Source organism: Rhincodon typus, chromosome 19 (assembly GCF_021869965.1).
Source record: "Rhincodon typus isolate 14 chromosome 19, sRhiTyp1.1, whole genome shotgun sequence".
NCBI classification, from domain to species: Eukaryota; Metazoa; Chordata; class Chondrichthyes; order Orectolobiformes; family Rhincodontidae; genus Rhincodon; species Rhincodon typus.
The window spans coordinates 31,075,066-31,090,475 of NC_063350.1; the positions used below are offsets into that span (position 1 = coordinate 31,075,066).

Sequence of the window (15,410 nt, forward strand, 5' to 3'; positions counted from 1 at the left end):
CAGACAGTCACCCGTGGGTGAAATCGAACCCGGGTCCCTGGTACTGTGAGGAAGCAGTGCTAACCACTGAGCCACCGTGCCGCCCCACCATGCTCTTGTTGCGACTGTATTTATATGGCAAATCCAGTTGAGTTTCTGGTTAATGGTAACCCCAAGGATGTTGATAGTGGAGGATTCAGTGATGGTAGCACAACTGAATGTCAAGGGCGCAGTGGTTAGATTGTTTCATGTTGGTAGTGGTCATAGCTGGCATTTCTGTGGCACGAATGTTACTTGCTGCTTGTCCAGGCTAATTGTCCAGGTCTTGTTGCATTTGAACATGGACTCCTTCAGCAAATGAGGGGTTGCAAATGCTGCTAAACATTAGGCAATCATTGGTGAACATCCTAATTCTGACCTTATGATGGACGGAAGGTCGTTTATGATGCAGCTGATGATGAAAGGACATGAGACACTAGCCTGAGGAGTTCCTGCAGAGATGTCCTGGAGCTGAGATGACTGACCTCTAACAACCACAACCATCTTACTACACCAGGTGTGATTTCAACCAGCCCACAGTTCACCTCCTAATTCCAATTAATTCCCATATGTTAGGGCTCTTTGATGCCACACTTGGTCAAATGCAGCCATGATGTCGACAGGTGTCACTCTCACCTCACCTCTGGAATTCAGCTCTTTTGTCCATGTTTGAACCAAGGCTGTAATGAGGTCGGGATGTTTGACTCTGGCCGAACCCCAAATGAGCAGGTTATTACTAAGCAGGCACTGCTCGAAAGCACTGACGATGACACCGTTCATCACTTTACTGATGAGTAAGAGTTGACTGATAGGGTAATAACTGGTTTTTTGAGTACAGAAAATTCCTGGGAAATTTCCACATTGTTGGGTAATTGCCAGGGTTGTAACTGTACTGGAACAGCTTAGCTAGAGGTGTGGCAAGTTCTGGAGCATAAGCCTTCAGTACTATTTCTGGAATGTTGTCAGGGCCCGTGGCCTTTGCAGTGTCCAGTGTCTCCAACCATTTCTTGATATCACGTGGAGTGAATCGAATTGGCTGAAGACTGGCATCTGTAATGCTGGGGATCACTGGAAGAGGCCAAGATGGATCATCCACTCTAGCTGAAGATTTCTGTGAAATCTTTTGCATTGATGTGCTGGGCTCTTCCATCATTAAGGATGGGAATATTTGTGGAGCATCCTCCTCCAGTGAGTTGTTTAATTGTCCACCACCATTCACGACTGGATGTGGCAGGACTGCAGAGATTAGCTCTGTCTATCACTTGCTGATTATGTTGTTTGGCGTGCAAGTAGTCCTGTTTGGTGGCTTCACCAGGTTGACAGTTCATCTTCAGGTATGCCTGGTGCTGCTCCTGGTATGCTCTCCTGCACTCTCTATTGAACCAAGGTTGGTCCCCTGGCTTGATGATAATGGTTTAGCGGGGGATACGCTGGGCCATGGGGTTGCAAATTGTGCGGGAGAACAATTCTGCAGCTGTTGATGGCCCACAGCGTCCCATAGATGCCCAGATTTTAGTTGCTGGATCTGTTCAAATTATGTCCCATTTAGTGCAGTGATAGTTCCACACAACACAATGGAGATATTCTTAATATAAAGGCAGGACTTTGTCTCCACAACAACTGTGCTGTGGTCACTCTTATCGATACTGTCATGGACAGATACATCTGCAGCTGGCAGATTGATGAGGACGGGGTAAAGTATGTTTTTCTCTCTTGTTGGTCCCCTCAAACACCTACCACTTGCCACAGACTCAGTATCAAAGCTATGTCATTTAGGACCTGACCAGCTTGATCAATAGATCTGCCGCTGAGTCACTCGTGGTGGTGGACATTGAAAATCCCCCACCCAGAGTACATCCTGTGTCCTTGCCACCCTCAGTGCTTCTTCCAAGTGTTGTTCAATATGGAGGAGTACTGATTCATCAGCAAAGAGAGGATGGTACATGGTAACTAGCAGGAGGTTTCCTTGCCCATATTTAACCTGAAGTCATAAGAGTTGTCATGGGGTCGGAAGTCAATGCTGAGGACTCCCACGACAACTCCCTATGGATAGTATACCACTGTCCACCACCTCTGCTGGGTCTGTCCTGCCGGTGCAACAGGACATATCTAGGAATGGTGATGGTGCTGTCTAGGACATTATCTGTAATGTATAATTCTGTGAGTATGATTATATCAGGTTGTTGCTTGATTAGTTTATTTGACAGTTCTCCCAATTTTGGAAATATCCCCCAGATGTTAGTGAGGAGGACTTTGCAGGGTTGACAGGGCTGTTTCTGCCATTGTCTTTTCCAGTGCCTAGGTCGATATCACGTGGTCTATCCAATTTCATTTCTTTGTTGCGACTTCATGACGATTGATAACAACTGAGAGGTTTGCTGGGCCATTTCAGAGGGCAGTTGAGAGTCAACCACATTGCTGTGGGTCTGGGATCTCATGTTGCCCAGACCAGGTGAGGGTGGCAGATGTCCTTCTCTGAAGGCCACAAATCCTCTCTTGTATCTTCTGTATATTATGTTCAATAAAGCCGGTTGCTGTTCATTGACAAAAGTGTAGATGTTGCATTATTACTGTCATTTGCGAGCACTCAGCTGATCTAAAGAAAAGATCATGGTTAAAGTGGCAGCTGATAGAATGCAACTAATGACTCAAGAGTGATTTTAACTGTCCTTCCCTGTCACCAGTCCTTCCCTGCCCCCACAACCACCAACCAGTTCCTGTGGTATGGCAGTATTAGTTTTAAATATCCTGGCTAATACTGAAAAATTTTCTGATAGGTATCAGATTTCTGAAATTATATCTGCTAAATAATAACATAAAATGTTACCAAATATTATAAAACAGGTTGAGGTTAGGGTAACAATATAGTAAATCATTACTCACTATAGGAAGATGTGACATTTTTGTAATGATGATGTAGAATGTTACAATAGGAGACCTCAGGGTAACAACAATGCAGAATGTTAATATAAAATGAACTGACAGAGTAATGGAAACATAGACTGTTACACAATATAGCATGAGCTCAGGTTCAGGTACAATAAGTATAAATTTTATATGCCATGATAAAGAGCTCATGGTTTGATGGGGGAGACGGATCTGTTGTGATGCAGATGGAAGAGCTCTTCAGTCAGTAATATTGCAACTGTAACCCTGAAAAGGTTGCATTGCATCTCGTCTCCCAGGGAACCATAAGATAGGATAGCTTGTATATAATTAGTGTAAGCACTTCTTATCTTACAAATACAGCCAGGTTGTCAGTTTTAAGAATCAGTTACATTGCAATACAGCTAGATCTTACTTCCCCTGAAATAAGATGCCATTTATAACACCTTGATGTCCTGAAATAAGCCATCCTTTAACACAAGTTGATTTTGAGCACACATACTAATGATGCTATCTTGAACTACATCTCACAAGTAACATTCATCTGCATTTCTCAAAAATAATTACTGAGAACTGTTTTAATTGTGATTTTATATATAAATAAAATCTTGCATATGTTTTCTACGCAAGTTATATCAAAGATTAGAAATATAATATTCCAGACTGCTGGTATGAATCCCTTAACCTATCAGAGTGTTAACATCACACGTGTAAATGATCATTTTTGTTTTTTATTGCTCCCAGAGAGTTTCAGACAAGTGAGTAGCCAGTGAGATTACTAATGATACCCGCAGAAAGATATTTAGCGGAAACAAAGGAAGCACACAAAAGCTTTCTGAGTGACTTCAGCCATTCCGTTAATACTGCACTGCTTGACCATTGAACCTCTTTGAAAGCTGAGGTGCGTTCTATTGTAGTACAGCTGCAAAAGTCAGAAAATACATTTTATGTCATGGAAATTGGAAGCAGATTTTGTGAAATTTGCAGAAATTTTACAAATAAACAAAACAGTTAGGATTGTGACTTGATAGAAGCACACAAGATCCTGAGCAGTCTTGATAGGGCAGATGTGGAGAGAATGGTTTCTCTCATGAGTCAATCTAAAACTAAGAGTCACTGTTTAAGTTCAGGTGTTGCCCATTAAAACTGAGATGAGGGGAAACTTCTTTTCTTTCTAAGGATCACTTGTCTTAAGAACGCTCTTCCTCGGAAGATGGTGAAAGGAAAGACCTTGAATATCTTTAAAGTAAAGGTAGATAGATTCTTGATTAATAAGGGTTGAAACATTATCAGGAATATGGATTTAAGGTTATAATCAGATCAGCCGTGATTTTGTTGAATAGTGGAGCAGGTTCAAGGGGCTGACTGGCTTACTCCTTTGTGTATGTCTGTTCATACATATATGAAATAAAATGCAGTAAAACCTAGACGTTACAACACATAGGCTGTTGCAGTCCTGCACGGGTTAAAGGGGGTGGAGAGTTTTTATTAGTACTGACACATTGGCTGCAGAGATTTGACAGTGTTTTATTCTCTGTTTAATGTTCTTTTTAATTTTCATGGGTTTTCGTACCAGCAGCTGCCAACGTGCTGTAGCTCATTTTTGTGCACCACAAGGGGACCAAGTGCAAGATATGCTCTTTATCTTCAGATAGGAGACCCACCTGTCTTATTGTTGCTATGAAATTTGTTGAAAAGCTTATTCAGATATAAAAGCTTAAATTTATATTCAAGAATTTGTCTGCCTTGCGTCCTGCTGCAGATTGATTTATGCAAACCACAATTTACCTGCACAATCATTCAAAAATCTATACAATTGATTCATCATTCATTTACTGTTGGGTTAAAAAACAGGATGGGAAACACAAGGATTTACTCACCTGTGCATTTTATAAGTCATTCTTTTTTTCTCTCACATTTGATTTTCAGAAATTAATGGCCTTTGGAATCTCACAGTAGGAAAGGCATTTTATGCACTGTTCTCTCATTTTATGGTATCAGAGTGAATTCAATAAATTGCTGCTGGGCCCAATTAAGCCAGCTGTTTCCTAATAAATAAAGAATACCTTTCCCCTCTGTATCCATAAAGACCAGCTGATCAAACTGAAATGTCTGCTACAGATGTACTGTGAATGCACAAATATACCCAGCCCAGAATCTGCACGGTCCTTGAAGCACAGGCAGCTTAAACAAAACCGATCCACTTAGTAACTTTCCCCACCTCACATAGCTCATTTACCAATTAGCTTTGCAAGGTACCAATCATAGAATTCTGGAGTGCTTTAGATGGTAATCTATGCTCCGCCTCTGCTACTAGGAAACACCCAGCCTGCAGCTTTCAACTGGGTGCAAACAGAGTACAGTGACTAATCCAGGCGTGTTTCAACAGATGGTTAGAGCTGGCCTAATTCAGTCACTGCAGTTGAATGGGGTTGAGAGGAGAAGCTATTGAGAGTCCTTTTCGGAGCTGTGTGGTCTCAGAGCTTCCTGGCATTGTTAAGGGGATCCTTTTTAAGAAGCCCGTGTCCTAGAAATGAGAGAAGACTGACTGATAAAGGTAGTGTGAACTGCTGCAGTTTCATGCTTTACTCCGTGCTCTGTATCAGTGTTGTGTTTTATAGGCTGATTATAGTTACAGTAAACTCATGCTATGCTGAAAGTAAGATCTGTCATGTTAAGATAATAATTTTGTAATGAATGTTTTAGTTAGATTGCACTGCATTCTATTTGGAGCCTGTCTGTGTTTCTATTCTCATGTAATGTTTTTACCACTACTACTTTACCTCCTACCCCGCTGTATATAGTTGTCTTGAACCTGAGTTTGTTATAACTGTTATAACAGTAACCAAGATGAATGAATTGAATTAGCAAAGATTGTTACTTGCTGCTGTTCTTGTAAATTGTGATGCTGTATCAATGGTATATTTAGCTCCATTGGCAGTGAATTTGTAATTATAGATTGAAATTCAGTGTTTAAGTTCTGGTTGTACTTGTAGAACAGTTATAGTTTGGGGTAGCATGACAGCCTCACTTGCTTTGTCTTTTATGTTCACTTTGTAAGCCCTTTTTTTAAATTTCCTATTAGAAACAACAAATTAATGAGTGCAATTGATCAATTCTTGAGACTCGAGCAACAATGTTAACCTCCTTAAACCTCTCTGAACCTGTCGTTCTTTCAGCCTGTTGTGTGGGAATATGTTTTTGATCTGTGTAGTACCTATATTAACCCAGTTTACACTTATGTACTGCTGGATTCATTTGCTTTTGCATGCTGATCATAAGACAATCATTTTCTTTAGTTTGTGTTGCATAAACTTGTTTAAGGGCAGCTATTTATCATGGCAATTGTTATTTTAAACTTAATTTTTAAGTAAGCTTTTCCAAGTGTTGAGCATTCATGCAATGGTGAAATGTTTACATTTTGAATTATATGATATTTAATCATGCAATCTGTTTTTGCTCCTGAATGGCTGCTTTTTCTAGACAATGCTATTCAGCTTGGGCAGGTTATTTTTTTTTTAAAAAAAAACTCACTTGTGTAAGAGGAAGGATTCAGACTATTTGACATGATCAAAATGTCTAAGTATGTTAAAGATCAACAATTACTTTGTCTTCTGATTGCCACACTATCAACAGATTTTATAGTTGTATTAGATAATCAAATATCCACTAACATAAATGTCCAGAGTTGTAAATGTACAAAAGAAAAGGCAACCACACTGAGACCATCCGTAAGATGTAAAGGAAAACATTCAGGGTCCTGAGGAAGGGTCGCTGGACCTGAAAAGTTAACTCTGATTTCTCTTCACAGATGCTGCCAGACCTGCTGAGCTTTTCCAGCAACTTCTGTTTATGTTCCTGATTTACAGCATCCACAGTTCTTTTGGTTTTTATTTTGTTAAGGAAAAGATTCAAGTTTTAGTTTGATACACTTTCTGTTTTCTAATAGTTTTGAATAAGTTATTTCACCATTTTGAGAAACTGTAAATATTGATTAGAAATTGTTTGCAAAGCAGCAATAATCTCGCGTTTTTTTCACACTGGAAGCAAGAGGTCTGACTTGTGACTTGAATGTCAGTGTCCCAAGGTACAGATCACATCTCTCAGGATGCCTGTGATTGTGCTGGGAATTGGTCTGGTTTTGTTTAATTCCTAAGCTGCCATTGATCTATGGGCTGAATCCAATCGGAGTACTGTGCCAGAAACACTCAACAGATTTTTTTTATTTGATGCACAAAGATCTCCATGCATAACTGACCTATATCTGGAAAATGTATTTTTTTTTCCATTTATATTTATCCAAGCATGCAGACTGAATTTGTGCTGAGATTTGCACCCAAATTGTGCCTGTATTGATTAAGATGCACTTGGGCCATACTTGAATAAAGAAAGATGACTAGTTTCCCCTTCAATACACAAAGACTTACTGTAAATGCAGAATAACTCCAGGTGAACCTCCAGCGTAATATGATGTCATTGTGGATGTAAAGAATTCTGATTTATTTAAAAATAGGTTAGGGGGAGACTGAGACAGCAAAGCCATTAGCCCTCCTTCAGTTTGGTTCATTCAAGGTACCATGTCTTCTCTTGGAAGATGGACCTTTTACCTGGTGGGAGAATGTCTACATCTTCTGTGTATGTCATATCAATGGCACTAATAGTAGTCAGGTTGTGCACAGAATTGATTTAAATATTAATGAGGCAATTTGAATAGTGCATAATTTGCACAAAGCCAAAATTAGAATTCTGTGCACATTTGGGATTGACTGCTATATCCCCAAATGTGTGTCTCTGAATAAAAAGGAGTTTAGCCATTACGTTAAATGAAAGTACAGTGCAATATTGATGTTGCATTCTGATTTTTCTTTTCCTTTGTCTTCGTATTCAAATATGGAAACTAATGTTTGTGTAGTGTGTGCTTTTACCAGAAATATTTCCTATCCTTTTTCAGTGTGAATTTTCTGGAACCCGATGAGCCACCAGAGGGAGCCATTTGTTACAATACAATGTTGGGCTCGGATGAGGTTAGCCTGTGGATATGCACCTACTTACCACGAATCACAGTGATGATAATGCCATTGTGCAGGCTGTTCGAATAAATGTTTTGATTTGAGTATAGTTTACTCTTCAGTTACCTAGATTGTAACCTTTTTTGGATCTTGTTTTATGGCCCGAACAAAATAATACTTGCTTTTCTGGGGTCTCTACTGCAATCTGGATGTACTATCTTCAAATAACAATCTTATAGGTCTACATGTCATAGCTTCTTAATTCATCCATTTTTAAAAAAAGGGACCTAATGCCTGATGCATGATGCTTCACTTTATACAGTAGGTCTTGCAAAAATGTTAGTAGCAGGATTCTTGTTGTTAGTGTGGTGGTAATGCCACTGATGTTGTTTTGAGGCTGATATTGCTTCTTTATGGATTTTGAAGAGTAATCTAGGTTGAAATGATTAAAATCAAGTGCACAAAAGGTGAAGTACAATATTATTTCCACGTGTTTCAATGATAGTTGTGTATTTGTAGGCTTGAATACAAGAACAGAAAATCACCAAAGTATCTGAAATTGGAAGAGCTGCTGATGCATGAGGGAAGCATTAGAATAGTGACACAAAAATCCTTCTCACTGTAGGAAAAGCAAAGCATAAAATTCATTGTAGTGCCCTGCTTTGGACTCGGTCTCTTCTGTCTCTCAAGATTTGACTCTGTACCTTTTACATATGGTGCAAGGACAACCGGGAAACGGTCAGTTTTATCTGCCCCAAATCTGAAGGAGTAGACGTTCTGAGCAAATGGGCAGTTAAGAGTCAACCACAATGCTATTGGTCTGGAGTTACATGTAGGCCAGACCAAGTAAGAATGGCAGTTTCCCTACTTAATGAGCATTAAATGTGTTTTTCGAATTATCAGCAATAGATTTATGGTCATCATTAGACTTCTAATTCCAAATGTTTTTTTTAATTGAATTCAAACTCCACCATCTGCCTTGGCAGGATTTGGATTAACAGTCTCTGGATTAACAGTCCAGCAATAAGACAATTAGACTGTTGCCTCCCCATCAACCTAGTAGGTTGAATAGGACAAGAAGTGGTGAATGAAATTGTGGGAGACGTATCTTCCTAGCAAATGTTCTGCGAAGAAGAGAAATTCTTTGGTGACGGCAGAAATTCATTGGATGCAATATCATTCAACCTTAGCGAGGCTTTTGATCTGTTATTAAAATATTCAGCCCTAAAAGAACAGGAGCCATGTTCCTGAGCAGGTTTGAAAATTGGCCAAATCTGAAAAAGTGGTGGTTATGAATGGAAATTTGTTGAATGATAAGTGATGTCATTGGCAGAGGGCCACAGGACCTGTACTGGGGCCATTGCTGTTTTCTTTGTAAATAAACCATTAGAAACTTTGGACAGAAACAAACATGTCTAAGTTTTAAAGATGGTATTAAATTGTGCCAGATTGGGCAAATTGGAAACAGTGGAAATACCAACAAGAATGTTGGAGAGAGAAACTCACGTGCAAGAGATGGTATTCATGACTGAATTATTCTTGTCTGTCATAGTTCACAGGATGTGGGTGTCATCACCCAGGATTACATTTATTGCCCTGGAGAAGGTGATGGTGAACATCCTTGTGGAAGTGGGGTGTACGTATACCTACAGTGCTAGTAGGGAGGGAGTTCCAGGATTTTGACCCGCCACAATAAATGAATAGCAATAAAGTTATATATCAAGGCTGAGATAGGAAGATTTCTTTCCAGGATGGAATCAATAATAATGGGGAAAAAGGCAGAGAAGTGGCACTGGAGTTGATCAGAGCAGCTGTAATCTCATTGAGTGGCGGAGCAGTCTTGATAGCAGAAGTTGCCCATTTGACCTCCTATATTTTATGGCCATACAGTTTCACATCAGGATGGCTTGTGATTTGGCAGAAACTACAAAATAATGTTGAGAAACACCAAATAGATATTTGCTAATACCGGATAAGTTTATCCAAATTAATATCCATTGTGCAACAGCAGTAAAGATTGCGGGCTAGATCTTGAGGTGTATAACTACAAATGTAAACACAAATTCCAAGACCAAGTAGCAGGTTTGGGTACGGTTGAGGTGCTGTGTACAATTCTAATCACCACTTAAGTAAACACATAAGACATCTGAATAATAAACTTATGAATGCTTACTCTTCGGGAAATGAAGGCTCAGAAAAGACACTACATTTTTAAGATTGCTATAGGAATATATAAACTGCTGTGCAATTTTAAACCCAGGATTACCACAAATTTTCAGACCGATGCTTGGAGGGGAGAAGATTTTCCCCAGAATTTTTGATAGTTATCTTCTGAATGCAGTGATTGTCCAGATCTCTGCAGCGACATAACTTTAACATGAATTTGAACTTTCAGTTAAAAGCTGAAAGGATGACATGGCAAGAATTGATGTTTTGCCCTTTACTGTAAAAAAAGGAAGCATAATAACAATTGTTTTCGTAGACAGCTCAACTACAGGACTAAACTCTCCCTTCAATTTTAAAGTAAATGACAAACCCACTTTACAGGTATGTTTTCACTATCCCTTAACTAGTTATTCAATTGTCCTGGACCTGGTTCAAAGAGATTCTTAGCTCCTAGCCTGGAGACCTTAACCCCAGAATTGTTAAACAACCTGAAGGTCTTTGCGAGCAATTAGCACAACCGAGGTGAATTTGCCATCTCACTTCAAGTCCTCACTAGCTTGGTGTGTTCTGTGTGTAAGCTCTTATCCTCGTATTCCTGTGCAGTGAACTATAGAGACTGTTGACCTCCAGCTGCTCCCTTAATCTTGGATCCTGGCAGAATAACCTTTGTCTGTGGCTTCTTGCACATCTGAGAGCCCACCTCACTTGAAGTCCATTCCTGTGGTAATACGATTCACATGGTCCTTGTATCCAGTAGATATGCTTTGAGACTCAACTTGGAAGTAAGTGAGCAGTTTAAAGCACAACTGTTTACAAAACAGCATTCTCAACACTTTCCTGACACTGTAGGCTCACTGTCCATCCAGTGTTAGCATATGTGATGTTGTCATTGTTTCCAAGTGTAACAATCTTGCACCTTCTTCCTGGTAAAATGACCTGTGATACTTCTTTAAATTTCTAATAGTCAAACAGATATGTAGTCAAGCAGTCACGTGTCCCCATTCAAAGGACAATGCAAAACACCACAATCTATAGGTCAAGTTTAGAACTGAGATGAGGAAGAATTTCTTCGCAAAGTTGTGAACCTGTGGAATTCCCTCCCACAGAAAGCTGTTGGGGCCAGTTCATTAGATACATTCAAGAGGGAGTTGGATGTGCCCCTTGCAGCTAAAGGAACTAAGGGGTATGGAGAGAAAGCAGGAATGGTATGCTGAAATTGCATGATCAGCCATGATCATATTGAATGGTGGCGAAGGCTCAAAGGACCGACTGGCTACTCCAGCACATATTTTCTATGTTTCTAAGTTGCTAGAGGACCATTGTCTCTCCTGGAGAGGAATGACTGGTGAGTTTAACCTGAGGGTCACCACATCTTGGGCAGGAGAGAAGTTGGAGAAGGCAGGACCTTCATGGTAACCTAGGCTGATATGGAAATCAAACCCATGCTATAGGTGTCACTCTGCATCGCAAACCAACCTTCAGTCAATTAGACTAGCCAACCCCCAACAATCTATAAGTCTAGTAATTGTAACATGTTCTCTGAAACTACAGTCTACAACAGTGTAAGATCAACAAATCTCCTTTTTAAACATCAGTTTCCCGGAGAACCTATCAATCTTCTGCCAAAGTTACAGAAGGATGTGGGGAAAATCTCTGTGGCAGTTACAGGCGTATATACTTTTTAAGAGAAAATGTAATTGAATTTTCATGTTTTCAGTCTGAATGTCATGCTGTGATTTCTGCTGTATTTTTCCTTTGGTTTTAATGTTAAATATCAACCAGCAAAACAGGCAATGCTCAGATTATATACCAGTGAAATTAGATATTCTTCAAGTTTACTTATTGTACTCAAACCTTATGTGAATTTAAAAAGAAATAAACTGCTTGTTTGTACAGCCAGAAGCTGATAAGATCAGGTCTCATATACAAACAGTGGATGCCATTGAAAAAGGGGAAGTCTTGCTATCAGTACAATTGTTGTGTAACCTTCTACAAGCATGAGTTTCCTCTTTATTCATTTCAGGGCGCTTAAAAAAATTTCACTTCATTGTACCTTAAATAACCTCAATTCAACCAGTTGCTCCCTGCTGTACTTTCTTTTCATGTGCTTTTGTTTTTTTTGAGCTCATTGAAATGGAGATTATCGTAGACATTCATCATGTATATTTGACGAAGGTGACAAAAAGTATTCCAGCTCAAAAAGCAATTTAACTATCGTAAATGATGTGACATCTCAATTATTGATGGTTTAAAAATTATTTTTGTATGTGATGTGGGTGTTATTTGTTTTCCATCCTTTCCTGTCCTTGAACTGAATAATTCCTGGACCATTTTGGATGGCAATTAAGAGTCAACCACATGGTTGTGTGTCTGGGGTCACAAGTAGACTAGAACAGGTAAGGATGACAGATTTCCTTCCCTACAGGACATTAGTGAACCAGATGGGTTTTTACAGCAATTGACAATGGTTGCATGGCCACCATTAGACTGGCTTTTAATTTTAGACACCATTGAATTCTGATTTTACCATCTGCCATTGAACGCGTCACTTTGGAAAAAGTGCAGTTAAAGTAGAACCACGTAAGAGCTTTCACCTTTGCGTAACAAGTCATAGTGCACTATTTTGAAAATGACCAAAAGAATTCTCCATGGAGTCCTCGGATGTGGCTGAATGCAAAGTAATTACAGCGTTTCCTATGTTACAACAGTGACTTAACCTTTTTTAAAAAAAAAAAATTGTTAGCTTTTCAAGTGCTTTGGGATGTGCTGAAGTTATGAAAGGTGCTATACAGAGGTAATTTTGTTTTTGGCACAGCTAATTTCGCTGCTCAGGTGCGAGGTTCTTATTGAACGGTCCAGTAACTTTACATTACATTATGGAATAATTTTGTGAACATAAGCTCCAGTTCAAGATTTCAGTTGTGGCTGAATGTACTGAATCAAATTACAATACATGCCTAATGTTCAGTTTCATTTTAAGAATGCTAGTAAAATGCTGGGATTTAATTGTCAGATTATACATATCAGAAATAAGAGGTTGAAGTTGTGTCGGGGCCTGATATGTTACACTTTCAGTACTATTATAGGATGGACATCTGATTATACAAAGAGACATTGAAGCACTGGAGAAAGTACAAACAAATTTATGACCTGTGGGCTTATCATTGGGGGAGCTTTTCTTTAAAAAAACTGAACTGATTACACCTGTTTCTGCTTTTTAGGAAAGAAGAATTAGTGAAGATTTGATAGAAGTCTTTGAATTTATGCGTTGGGGAGGGGTGTAAATCTTCCCTGGGACTTGGGGAAAACCCAATCTGGAAATTATATATTTTTTGTGCAGCTCAAACTGCACATCTGAGCCATAAAATTCTTTGTGTGCTATCGGGTTTGCAGTATACGTAGTCCTTATGGACTCCAATGTAGTAATATGATATGGAGGTGGACCATTTGAAAGGTCAACTGTTGATTTTGAACCACAGCTCACATCAGTACTTAAAGGCCCTCTAAACCTCAGTCCTCATTTCCCTCATCTCCCCTTTGAACCTCACAATGCCCACCAGGTTAACCCCCTTAGCCACCTAGACAGTATGCACCAAGTCCTGGAGGTGAATGCAGTTCTATCAACATTTTTCATTTCTTGCTGAAAAAAGTAAACACTTAATCATCTTAAAAAATGCCCCCATATCATTGATATTGGGAAAAAGTGTATTTTGCCACGTGAAGGACGAAAAAAATGTAACACTTGAAATCCTATTTGCTTGTGTCAATAAACTAAAAATGGTGTTAAAGGGATGATCTGTTAATAAATATTGAAACTTATTGGAATATTTAAATGTTGAAGTGCAATAAGACTTGAAACTCAGCCAAGTATTCGGAATTTCAGTTGACTGAGTGTTAGACTACTCTCGGAGAGAAAGAACAGAATGTGCTCATTTCAGTTTCGATGCACAGTGCCTGTTGATCATTGTAGGAGAATAAGTCATTAGAGCCATAAAAGGTAAGACACAACAAATGGCAACAGGGGATGATGGTTTTTTTAACACTTTTATTTTACCATTTTATGGTGCCTTCTCCACTGGAAAAGCACTATTATTCAAGTGACTGAATTAAAAAGGTTGGTTAAGGATTAATTTGTCTTTAACAAACAGATCATTATTATGAATCACTATATTAAAAATAGTTAAAATTGTAACCCCTATTGGTGGCATTTGTAGGTATGAAAACATTTCATACTTTTAGCACGTTCCTGATTTTCCCCTGCAAGTGTTCTATTTTCTTCATGAACTCTCGTTTGTTTTTTTTTTTGTCTTTTTTTTTGGGCTTATGAAACCTCACACCATTGGGATGAGGAGGAGCTTGTCTTCCTCCAATTATCTGACTATTGATGCCTTGAAGTCATTTTAAAAGCCGTCAGAGGAACAGTTTCACTTTGCAGATGAGAGGTTCTGGGCCATGCAACTGACTTAAACACAGTTTTTGGAATGAGCTATTGGACAACATAGTTCAGAAGTCGAAAATGATACTTAAGTGCCCAACCAGTGGCACAGAGGTATCTCTCCTGAAGCTGAGGAGTTTGTGTTTGTGAAGAGTACATTTCCTGAGAGGGATGTAAAGCTGCTGGCCTTAGCTGTTCACACCCCCCACCCCACAACTCTACATGAAGGGTGGAGTGATGGAGATGAAAAGGAAGAGGACGAGTGTGCACTGCTGTGAGGAGCACTGTCTAGACGTCTGTCTGGCTTATCCCTAACTGCATTGCATTGATATGATGCACATTGATTACCATGGCCATGTCATCAGTCTCTGGAGAATCTTCATTTTGGGGCAGCCTCTGTCACAGGGCCTCTTAAAATAGATGGGGAATGATGTCAGTGTCTCTGAGTGGGGTTCCTTACTATCAGCTTCTTCAATTGCCTTTGCCTGTTTACGTAATGAGTGAGGATATTGGCTGGAGTGTGTGTGTGTAACCTTTGCCCCGCAGAGCATGACGTGAGTACAGCAGACAGACACCCATGACTTGCTAACTCTGTGCTTCATGTTCCAAGCTGGCTTGAGGCCTCGTCTGGGCTAATGGATAGTGTGGGCCTATAATTGCTGGTATAGGTTTTGAGCCTCTCCTTGCCAAGGGGACTGGCAAAAACACTCTGCTGGGACATTTTGCTCTCCCTCTGGAAGACGTTTTAGGAAACACAAGAAGGTGGTGATGAGAACTTGACCACTCAGGAGATGCATCAACTTTGCCAACCCTGCACATATTGGTATAAGCTATGCTATGCATTGTGCAGGAGCCTCTTCCATGCCCTTCACCAGAAGATAGTGCAATGAAATGAC

At 39.6% G+C, this 15,410-nt stretch overlaps 1 protein-coding gene across 1 annotated transcript in view; it reads left to right on the forward strand.

The window, feature by feature from the left end:
- The first annotated feature begins 5,231 nt into the window (after nucleotides 1–5,231).
- Nucleotides 5,232–15,410, forward strand: part of LOC109928319 (extracellular sulfatase Sulf-2-like) — a 299,004-nt gene continuing 288,825 nt past the window's right edge. Inside the window, exon 1 of the mRNA XM_048608567.1 lies at nucleotides 5,232–5,461. The gene's annotated coding sequence lies outside the window, so the exon portion shown is untranslated. The remainder of the gene's footprint in view (nucleotides 5,462–15,410) is intronic.